Below are 11872 nucleotides of genomic sequence, written 5' to 3'. Positions count from 1 at the left end.
ATAGTAGTAAATTAGAAAGTTGCTTAAAATTGCATGCTGTATCTGAATCACAAAAGAGAAAATTTGGGTACAGTTTCCCTTTAAGGCTTCTAGTAGCCAAATCATTTGTGGTGCATAGAGACAACATATCACACAGCAGTGTTACATTAGGTATAAAAATGCAGAGAACAATAATAATTCAACAATTACATTTTGTTGTGTAGAGGTCTGTCTGTGGTTACAGTCAGCTGTAACTTCCTTCAGTTAAAAGAAACCTCTCAATTAAAATTGCAAAGAGCACTTCTTTCAAATCATGTGTCACATGCTTCTCTGTATGGTGTGGGTACCAAGACATGTATGAATTTTAATGCTGTAATCCAATTACCTGATGACACCTGTACGCCTAAAAGATTATTTTTGTGCCAGTTCAAGTAATACTCTGTTTTATCTGAAAGAGCAGGATTTTGAATGAAGGGTTAAAATACTCCCTCTTAATTTGCTGATGATCACTGTTACAATGCAGATAAACTCAGTGTATCTGGGGAACAAATTGATGATTGACAGGGAGAGGCTGTTTCTGTGCCCCAATCACCAACAAGCCACACAAAAAGGTCATTGGGTACATTTATTCCTCAAAAAAAAAAAAAAAAACCTCTACAAGGAGTGCAGGGAATATGAAAACAATTCATTATTTGCCTTTAAATCATGCAGCATGCCCCAGTAGCCCTCCATTCACTTGCTATCTTTATTTGAAAAGCAAGAATGTAAACTTAGGAGCCAGTTCATTTTTGGTACAGAACCTGGGTTGCGCTTGCTGAATGGTTGTTACATGTAGCCACCAATCAGCAAGTGCTATATAGGGTGTTGAAGCAAAAATGGGCCGGCTCCTTAGCGGATTCCTGCTTTTTCAAATAAAGATGGCAAGAGAACGGAAAAAAAATTAATAGGATTAAATTAGAAAGTTGCTTAAATTGCATGCACTATGTGAATCATGAAAGAAAAAAACAGAATTTATGTTTACCTGATAAATTTCTTTCTCCAACGGTGTGTCCGGTCCACGGCGTCATCCTTACTTGTGGGATATTCTCTTCCCCAACAGGAAATGGCAAAGAGCCCAGCAAAGCTGGTCACATGATCCCTCCTAGGCTCCGCCTACCCCAGTCATTCGACCGACGTTAAGGAGGAATATTAGCATAGGAGAAACCATATGGTACCGTGGTGACTGTAGTTAAAGAAAATAAATTATCAGACCTGATTAAAAAAACCAGGGCGGGCCGTGGACCGGACACACCGTTGGAGAAAGAAATTTATCAGGTAAACATAAATTCTGTTTTCTCCAACATAGGTGTGTCCGGTCCACGGCGTCATCCTTACTTGTGGGAACCAATACCAAAGCTTTAGGACACGGATGAAGGGAGGGAGCAAATCAGGTCACCTAAATGGAAGGCACCACGGCTTGCAAAACCTTTCTCCCAAAAATAGCCTCAGAAGAAGCAAAAGTATCAAACTTGTAAAATTTGGTAAAAGTGTGCAGTGAAGACCAAGTCGCTGCCCTACATATCTGATCAACAGAAGCCTCGTTCTTGAAGGCCCATGTGGAAGCCACAGCCCTAGTGGAATGAGCTGTGATTCTTTCGGGAGGCTGCCGTCCGGCAGTCTCGTAAGCCAATCTGATGATGCTTTTGATCCAAAACGAGAGAGAGGTAGAAGTTGCTTTTTGACCTCTCCTTTTACCTGAATAAACAACAAACAAGGAAGATGTTTGTCTAAAATCCTTTGTAGCATCTAAATAGAATTTTAGAGCGCGAACAACATCCAAATTGTGTAACAAACGTTCCTTCTTTGAAACTGGATTCGGGCACAGAGAAGGTACGATAATCTCCTGGTTAATGTTTTTGTTAGAAACAACTTTTGGAAGAAAACCAGGTTTAGTACGTAAAACCACCTTATCTGCATGGAACACCAGATAAGGAGGAGAGCACTGCAGAGCAGATAATTCTGAAACTCTTCTAGCAGAAGAAATTGCAACTAAAAACAAAACTTTCCAAGATAATAACTTAATATCAACGGAATGTAAGGGTTCAAACGGAACCCCCTGAAGAACTGAAAGAACTAAGTTGAGACTCCAAGGAGGAGTCAAAGGTTTGTAAACAGGCTTGATTCTAACCAGAGCCTGAACAAAGGCTTGAACATCTGGCACAGCTGCCAGCTTTTTGTGAAGTAACACCGACAAGGCAGAAATCTGTCCCTTCAGGGAACTTGCCGATAATCCTTTTTCCAATCCTTCTTGAAGGAAGGATAGAATCCTAGGAATCTTAACCTTGTCCCAAGGGAATCCTTTAGATTCACACCAACAGATATATTTTTTCCAAATTTTGTGGTAAATCTTTCTAGTTACAGACTTTCTGGCCTGAACAAGAGTATCGATAACAGAATCTGAGAAACCTCGCTTCGATAAAATCAAGCGTTCAATCTCCAGGCAGTCAGCTGGAGTGAAACCAGATTCGGATGTTCGAACGGACCCTGAACAAGAAGGTCTCGTCTCAAAGGTAGCTTCCAAGGTGGAGCCGATGACATATTCACCAGATCTGCATACCAAGTCCTGCGTGGCCACGCAGGAGCTATCAAGATCACCGACGCCCTCTCCTGATTGATCCTGGCTACCAGCCTGGGAATGAGAGGAAACGGCGGAAACACATAAGCTAGTTTGAAGGTCCAAGGTGCTACTAGTGCATCCACTAGAGCCGCCTTGGGATCCCTGGATCTGGACCCGTAACAGGGAACTTTGAAGTTCTGACGAGAGGCCATTAGATCCATGTCTGGAATGCCCCACAGCTGAGTGACTAGGGCAAAGATTTCCGGATGGAGTTCCCACCCCCCGGATGCAATGTCTGACGACTCAGAAAATCCGCTTCCCAATTTTCCACTCCCGGGATGTGGATAGCAGACAGGTGGCAGGAGTGAGACTCCGCCCATAGAATAATCTTGGTCACTTCCTCCATCGCTAGGGAACTCCTTGTACCCCCCTGATGGTTGATGTACGCAACAGTCGTCATGTTGTCTGATTGAAACCGTATGAACTTGGTCCTCGCTAGCTGAGGCCAAGCCTTGAGAGCATTGAATATCGCTCTCAGTTCCAGAATATTTATCGGTAGAAGAGATTCTTCCCGAGACCAAAGACCCTGAGCTTTCAGGGATCCCCAGACCGCGCCCCAGCCCGTCAGACTGGCGTCGGTCGTGACAATGACCCACTCTGGTCTGCGGAATGTCATCCCTTGTGACAGGTTGTCCAGGGACAGCCACCAACGGAGTGAGTCTCTGGTCCTCTGATTTACTTGTATCTTTGGAGACAAGTCTGTATAGTCCCCATTCCACTGACTGAGCATGCACAGTTGTAATGGTCTTAGATGAATGCGCGCAAAAGGAACTATGTCCATTGCCGCTACCATCAACCCGATCACTTCCATGCACTGAGCTACGGAAGGAAGAGGAACGGAATGGAGTATCCGACAAGAGTCCAGAAGCTTTGTTATTCTGGCCTCTGTTAGAAAAATCCTCATTTCTGAGGAGTCTATAATTGTTCCCAAGAAGGGAACCCTTGTTGACGGGGATAGAGAACTCTTTTCCACGTTCACTTTCCAGCCGTGAGATCTGAGAAAGGCCAGGACGATGTCCGTGTGAGCCTTTGCTCGAGGGAGGGACGACGCTTGAATCAGAATGTCGTCCAGGTAGGGTACTACTGCAATGCCCCTTGGTCTTAGCACCTCTAGAAGGGACCCTAGTACCTTTGTGAAAATCCTTGGAGCAGTGGCTAATCCGAAAGGAAGCGCCACGAACTGGTAATGTTTGTCCAGGAATGCAAACCTTAGGAACCGATGATGTTCCTTGTGGATAGGAATATGTAGATACGCATCCTTTAAATCCACCGTGGTCATGAATTGACCTTCCTGGATGGAAGGAAGGATAGTTCGAATGGTTTCCATCTTGAACGATGGGACCTTGAGAAATTTGTTTAAGATCTTGAGATCTAGGATTGGTCTGAACGTTCCCTCTTTTTTGGGAACTATGAACAGATTGGAGTAGAACCCCATCCCTTGTTCTCTTAATGGAACAGGATGAATCACTCCCATTTTTAACAGGTCTTCTACACAATGTAAGAACGCCTGTCTTTTTATGTGGTCTGAAGACAACTGAGACCTGTGGAACCTCCCCCTTGGGGGAAGTCCCTTGAATTCCAGAAGATAACCCTGGGAGACTATTTCTAGCGCCCAAGGATCCAGAACATCTCTTGCCCAAGCCTGAGCGAAGAGAGAGAGTCTGCCCCCCACCAGATCCGGTCCCGGATCGGGGGCCAATATTTCATGCTGTCTTGGTAGCAGTGGCAGGTTTCTTGGCCTGCTTTCCCTTGTTCCAGCCTTGCATTGGTCTCCAAGCTGGCTTGGCCTGAGAAGTATTACCCTCTTGCTTAGAGGACGTAGCACCTTGGGCTGGTACGTTTTAACGAAAGGGACGAAAATTAGGTCTATTTTTAGCCTTGAAAGGCCGATCCTGAGGAAGGGCGTGGCCCTTACCCCCAGTGATATCAGAGATAATCTCTTTCAAGTCAGGACCAAACAGCGTTTTCCCCTTGAAAGGAATGTTTAGTAGCTTGTTCTTGGAAGACGCATCAGCCGACCAAGATTTCAACCAAAGCGCTCTGCGCGCCACAATAGCAAACCCAGAATTCTTAGCCGCTAACTTAGCCAATTGCAAAGAGGCGTCTAGAGTGAAAGAATTAGCCAATTTGAGGGCATTGACTCTGTCCATAATCTCCTCATAAGGAGGAGAGTCACTATCGAGCACCTTAATCAGTTCATCAAACCAGAAATATGCGGCTGTAGTGACAGGGACAATGCATGAAATGGGTTGTAGAAGGTAACCCTGCTGAACAAACATCTTTTTAAGCAAACCTTCTAATTTTTTATCCATAGGATCTTTGAAAGCACAACTATCCTCTATGGGAATAGTGGTGCGTTTGTTTAAAGTAGAAACCGCTCCCTCGACCTTGGGGACTGACTGCCATAAGTCCTTTCTGGGGTCGACCATAGGAAACAATTTTTTAAATATGGGGGGAGGGACGAAAGGAATACCGGGCCTTTCCCATTCTTTATTAACAATGTCCGCCACCCGCTTGGGTATAGGAAAAGCTTCTGGGAGCCCCGGCACCTCTAGGAACTTGTCCATTTTACATAGTTTCTCTGGGATGACCAAATTTTCACAATCATCCAGAGTGGATAATACCTCCTTAAGCAAAATGCGGAGATGTTCCAATTTAAATTTAAATGTAATCACATCAGATTCAGCCTGCTGAGAAATGTTCCCTAAATCAGTAATTTCTCCCTCAGACAAAACCTCCCTGGCCCCCTCAGATTGGGTTAGGGGCCCTTCAGAGATATTAATATCAGCGTCGTCATGCTCTTCAGTAACTAAAACAGAGCATCCACGCTTACGCTGACAAGGGTTCATTTTGGCTAAAATGTTTTTGACAGAATTATCCATTACAGCCGTTAATTGTTGCATAGTAAGGAGTATTGGCGCGCTAGATGTACTAGGGGCCTCCTGAGTGGGCAAGACTCGTGTAGACGAAGGAGGGAATGATGCAGTACCATGCTTACTCCCCTCACTTGAGGAATCATCTTGGGCATCATTGTCATTATCACATAAATCACATTTATTTAAATGAATAGGAATTCTGGCTTCCCCACATTCAGAACACAGTCTATCTGGTAGTTCAGACATGTTAAACAGGCATAAACTTGATAAGAAAGTACAAAAAACGTTTTAAAATAAAACCGTTACTGTCGCTTTAAATTTTAAACTGAACACACTTTATTACTGCAATTGCGAAAAAACATGAAGGAATTGTTCAAAATTCACCAAATTTTCACCACAGTGTCTTAAAGCCTTGAAAATATTGCACACCAATTTTGGAAGCTTTAACCCTTAAAATAACGGAACCGGAGCCGTTTAAAGCTTTAACCCCTTTACAGTCCCTGGTATCTGCTTTGCTGAGACCCAACCAAACCCAAAGGGGAATACGATACCAAATGACGCCTTCAGAAGTCTTTTATAAGTATCAGAGCTCCTCTCACATGAGACTGCATGCCATGCCTCTCAAAAACAAGTGCGCAACACCGGCGCGAAAATGAGACTCTGCCTATGCTTTGGGAAAGCCCCTAAAGAATAAGGTGTCTAAAACAGTGCCTGCCGATATTATTATATCAAAATACCCAGAATAAATGATTCCTCAAGGCTAAATAAGTGTTAATATCAATCGATTTAGCCCAAAAAAAGTCTACAGTCTAAATAAGCCCTTGTGAAGCCCTTATTTACAATCGTAATAAACATGGCTTACCGGATCCCATAGGGAAAATGACAGCTTCCAGCATTACATCGTCTTGTTAGAATGTGTCATACCTCAAGCAGCAAGGGACTGCAAACTGTTCCCCCAACTGAAGTTAATTGCTCTCAACAGTCCTGTGTGGAACAGCCATGGATTTTAGTTACGGTTGCTAAAATCATTTTCCTCATACAAACAGAATTCTTCATCTCTTTTCTGTTTCTGAGTAAATAGTACGTACCAGCACTATTTGAAAATAACAAACTCTTGATTGAATAATGAAAAACTACAGTTAAACACTAAAAAACTCTAAGCCATCTCCGTGGAGATGTTGCCTGTACAACGGCAAAGAGAATGACTGGGGTAGGCGGAGCCTAGGAGGGATCATGTGACCAGCTTTGCTGGGCTCTTTGCCATTTCCTGTTGGGGAAGAGAATATCCCACAAGTAAGGATGACGCCGTGGACCGGACACACCTATGTTGGAGAAATAACTCCTCAAAGCTATAAACTATTAAAAATGCTTATGAAGTAATCGTTTTAGCCCAGAAAAATGTCTACCAGTCTTTAAAGCCCTTGTGAAGCCCTTTATTCCTAATAATAAAATGGCTTACCGGATCCCATAGGGAAAATGACAGCTTCCAGCATTACCAAGTCTTGTTAGAAATGTGTCATACTTCAAGTAGCAAAGTCTGCACACTGTTTCCCCCAACTGAAGTTACTTCATCTCAACAGTCCTGTGTGGAAACAGCCATCGATTTTAGTAACGGTTGCTAAAATCATCTTCCTCTTACAAACAGAAATCTTCATCTCTTTTCTGTTTCAGAGTAAATAGTACATACCAGCACTATTTTAAAATAACAAACTCTTGATTGAAGGATAAAACTACATTTAAACACCAAAAAACTCTTAAACATCTCCGTGGAGATGTTGCCTGTGCAACGGCAAAGAGAATGACTGGGGAAGGCGGAGCCTAGGAGGGATCATGTGACCAGCTTTGCTGGGCTCTTTGCCATTTCCTGTTGGGGAAGAGAATATCCCACAAGTAAGGATGACGCCGTGGACCGGACACACCTATGTTGGAGAAATGTGGGTTTCATATCCCTTTAAATATATAAAGCATACACTGCCAAGGCCCTATGGGGCATAGGTCTATTTGATTTTACGGTTTTAAAATTTTAACCTCATTAGGCACTCTTATCAGATTATGGTTATTAATGCTTTGCCGACTGTAGGAGTGGACCACTTTCATGCTACCAAAAACAATCCCATAACACACACACTGATCTGCTTAGAATAATTTGTATAAAAAAAGCTCTAAGGCTTACCATAAGATAATCACATAAAGGTTGTTATGATAATACCCTGAGGCAAATAGTGTTTTGAAAGTGAATTCCACTGAATTGCTTACCTACACTGACCATAATCATAATAATTTCTTGCCATACCATTAAGTAATTCTGGTAAAGTCAATATCTTTCTTTTGTCTTTTCTTGAGCAATATTTCTTGGCCAAGGGAAAAAAGAAAAAGTACATAGATAAAAAAAATACATATTTGTCTACAAAACTGAGTTGTGTTGATTAGTGCACCAATGTTGTCCAAGAGAAGTGATCCAAGTCTATATTGGGATACGACATACATCTAGACCGTTAAATAGCAGAATTGTCTGGTATCAAAATAACCCAGATTAAAGAATGTGATTGAGTTAAAAGACACACTCAGAACAATTTTAATCAACTTTCGAATTCAATTATTTATCTTTTTATATGCACACTTTGAGGCACCAGCTTTTACTGAGTATGTGCAAGACTCGCAGTATAAATGTATGTGTTTTGTAATTGGCTGATGGCTGTCAACATGATGCATTAGGAATAAATTCTAGTAGTCATTTGAATTTCAAACCAAGTGCTTTTGTGTTGTCTTTTTATTATGCATTTATTGATTTATAGTATTCTACTGTGTTTAGTGATCCTTTGACACCTTCAACACCAGGAATTTCAGAAAAGAACATGCCCAAAATAGTTAAAAAATTTTTATTTTTTTTTATTTTATTGACAACCCAAGATATTGATTTACGCCCATTAATGTATATAGCTGAGCTCTAACTCTACCACTAAAGACGGCCATCTTTGGTACTGGCAGTTGTCTGCCAGTGTTCTGTCGAGAACTGCAATTCATCGAAAACTGCAATCTGACATCACTTCCGGCAGCAGATTACACTAATTGCCTCCATTGCGGATGCGAGTGAGCGCGCACCCGAGATTATTAATCTGAAAAGAGGCAGACCCTTAGGGAGAATTTATCGAATTCTGCAATAAAAGCCAGTGTGCATGCAGAATTTTGTATGACCCTATAAAGAGCCAGACCGTTGAGAAGAACTGATCGAGTGCTCCAAGAACAGATGGTGCGCATGAGCGCATTTTCAGAAACCTGACAATATTTAAACGTGTAAACACCGTGCCCGCCTGTTTCTCACAAGCTTTACCCTCAGGCCGAGCTGACTAAGTTTTCGCTTGTTAGAATATTCAGCTGCGAAACCGCTGAGTACACACAATATTTATTATCAATGATAATGTTTATTTCTCTAAGCTACTTCGTTTTTGCAAACCTCCATGTTTTGAGCTAATTTTACTCAAATTACACAGTTACAATAAGGAAATCAAATACGTGGATACTTGCTGTGCTTTTAATGTGTTTAAAAATTATGTGTTAGGTTTCTGAAAATGCATGCATGCGCACTAGCTGTTCTTGGAGCACTCAAACAGTACTTCTCAAGGCTCTGGCTTTTATTAGCGTCATAAAAAAATTCTGCATGCGCACTGGCTTTTATTGTAGAATTCCGTAAATTCTCCCCAAGGGTCCGCCTCTTTTCAGATAATCTTGGGTGCGCGCTCGCATGTGCAATGGAGGCAATTAATGTAATCTGCTGCTGGAAGTGACGTCAGATTGCATTTTTCAAATTGCAGTTCTCGACAGAACACCGGTACCTTACATATAGATTTTCTTTTCCATTCTTCCTTGAAACAGAATACTATGCCTGTAAATGCGTAATTTCGTTTTAAAAAAAAAGGTATATGGAATTTTAAAAAAAACATAATTTATGCTTACCTGATAAATTCCTTTCTTCTGTAGTGTGATCAGTCCACGGGTCATCATTACTTCTGGGATATTAACTGCTCCCCTACAGGAAGTGCAAGAGGATTCACCCAGCAGAGCTGCATATAGCTCCTCCCCTCTACGTCACTCCCAGTCATTCGACCAAGGACCAACGAGAAAGGAAAAGCCAAGGGTGAAGTGGTGACTGGAGTATAAATTAAAAAATATTTACCTGCCTTAAAAACAGGGCGGGCCGTGGACTGATCACACTACAGAAGAAAGGAATTTATCAGGTAAGCATAAATTATGTTTTCTCCTGTTAAGTGTGATCAGTCCACGGGTCATCATTACTTCTGGGATACCAATACCAAAGCAAAAGTACACGGACGACGGGAGGGATAGGCAGACTCTTTATACAGAAGGAACCACTGCCTGAAGAACCTTTCTCCCAAAAATAGCCTCCGATGAAGCAAAGGTGTCAAATTTGTAAAATTTGGAAAAAGTATGAAGCGAAGACCAAGTTGCAGCCTTGCAAATCTGTTCAACAGAGGCCTCGTTCTTGAAGGCCCAAGTGGAAGCCACAGCTCTAGTAGAATGAGCTGTAATTCTTTCAGGGGGCTGCTGTCCAGCAGTCTCATAAGCTAAAGAAATTATGCTACGAAGCCAAAAAGAAAGAGAGGTAGCGGAAGCTTTTTGACCTCTCCTCTGCCCAGAGTAAATGACAAACAGAGAAGACGTTTGTCGGAATTCCTTAGTTGCCTGCAAGTAAAATTTTAGAGCCCGGACTACATCCAGGTTGTGCAGTAGACGTTCCTTCTTTGAAGGAGGATTTGGGCATAAAGAAGGAACAACAATCTCTTGATTGATATTCCTGTTAGTAACTACCTTAGGTAAGAACCCAGGTTTAGTACGCAGGACTACCTTATCCGAATGAAAAATCAAATAAGGAGAATCACAATGTAAGGCTGATAATTCAGAGACTCTTCGAGCCGAGGAAATAGCCATTAAAAATAGAACTTTCCAAGATAACAACTTTATATCAATGGAATGAAGGGGTTCAAACGGAACGCCCTGTAAAACATTAAGAACAAGGTTTAAACTCCATGGTGGAGCAACAGTTTTAAACACAGGCTTAATCCTGGCCAAAGCCTGACAAAAAGCCTGGACGTCAGGAACTTCTGACAGACGTTTGTGTAACAGAATGGACAGAGCTGAGATCTGTCCCTTTAACGAACTAGCAGAAAAACCCTTTTCTAAACCTTCTTGTAGAAAAGACAATATCCTAGGAATCCTAACCTTACTCCAAGAGTAACCTTTGGATTCACACCAATGTAGGTATTTACGCCATATCTTATGGTAAATCTTTCTGGTAACAGGTTTCCTAGTCTGTATTAAGGTACTAATAACGGACTCAGAAAACCCACGTCTTGATAAAATTAAGCGTTCAATTTCCAAGCAGTCAGCTTCAGAGAAGTTAGATTTTGATGTTTGAAGGGACCCTGTATCAGAAGGTCCTGTTTCAGAGGTAGAGACCAAGGCGGACAGGATGACATGTCCACCAGGTCTGCATACCAAGTCCTGCGTGGCCACGCAGGTGCTATTAGAATCACTGATGCTCTCTCTTGTTTGATTCTGGCTATCAATCGAGGAAGCAACGGGAAGGGTGGAAACACGTAAGCCATCCTGAAGTCCCAAGGTGCTGTCAGAGCATCTATCAGGACTGCTCCTGGATCCCTGGATCTGGACCCGTAACGAGGAAGCTTGGCGTTCTGTCGAGACGCCATGAGATCTATCTCTGGTTTGCCCCAACGTCGAAGTATTTGGGCAAAGACCTCCGGATGAAGTTCCCACTCCCCCGGATGAAAAGTCTGACGACTTAAGAAATCCGCCTCCCAGTTCTCCACTCCCGGGATGTGGATTGCTGACAGGTGGCAAGAGTGAGACTCTGCCCAGCGAATTATCTTTGATACTTCCATCATAGCTAGGGAGCTTCTTGTCCCTCCCTGATGGTTGATGTAAGCTACAGTCGTGATGTTGTCCGACTGAAACCTGATGAACCCCCGAGTTGTCAACTGGGGCCAAGCCAGGAGGGCATTGAGAACTGCTCTCAATTCCAGAATGTTTATTGGCAGGAGACTCTCCTCCTGACTCCATAGTCCCTGAGCCTTCAGGGAATTCTAGACGGCACCCCAACCTAGAAGGCTGGCGTCTGTTGTTACAATTGTCCAGTCTGGTCTGCTGAATGGCATTCCCCTGGACAGGTGTGGTCGAGAAAGCCACCATAGAAGAGAATTTCTGGTCTCTTGATCCAGATTCAGAGAAGGGGATAAGTCTGAGTAATCCCCATTCCACTGACCTAGCATGCACAGTTGCAGTGGTCTGAGGTGTAAGCGTGCAAAGGGTACTATGTCCATTGCCG

General features: G+C 42.7%; 1 protein-coding gene across 1 annotated transcript in view; it reads right to left on the bottom strand.

Moving 5' to 3' along the window:
* The window catches only part of LOC128647499 (ATP-dependent RNA helicase DHX15-like), a 45105-nt gene that overhangs the window by 605 nt on the left and 32628 nt on the right, over positions 1-11872 (bottom strand). The window lies entirely within an intron of this gene.

Source organism: Bombina bombina, chromosome 2 (genome assembly GCF_027579735.1).
Source record: "Bombina bombina isolate aBomBom1 chromosome 2, aBomBom1.pri, whole genome shotgun sequence".
Classification (NCBI taxonomy): domain Eukaryota; kingdom Metazoa; phylum Chordata; class Amphibia; order Anura; family Bombinatoridae; genus Bombina; species Bombina bombina.
The sequence above is the reverse complement of the archived record's forward strand: the minus strand, read 5'-3'. Positions and strand labels throughout refer to the sequence as shown.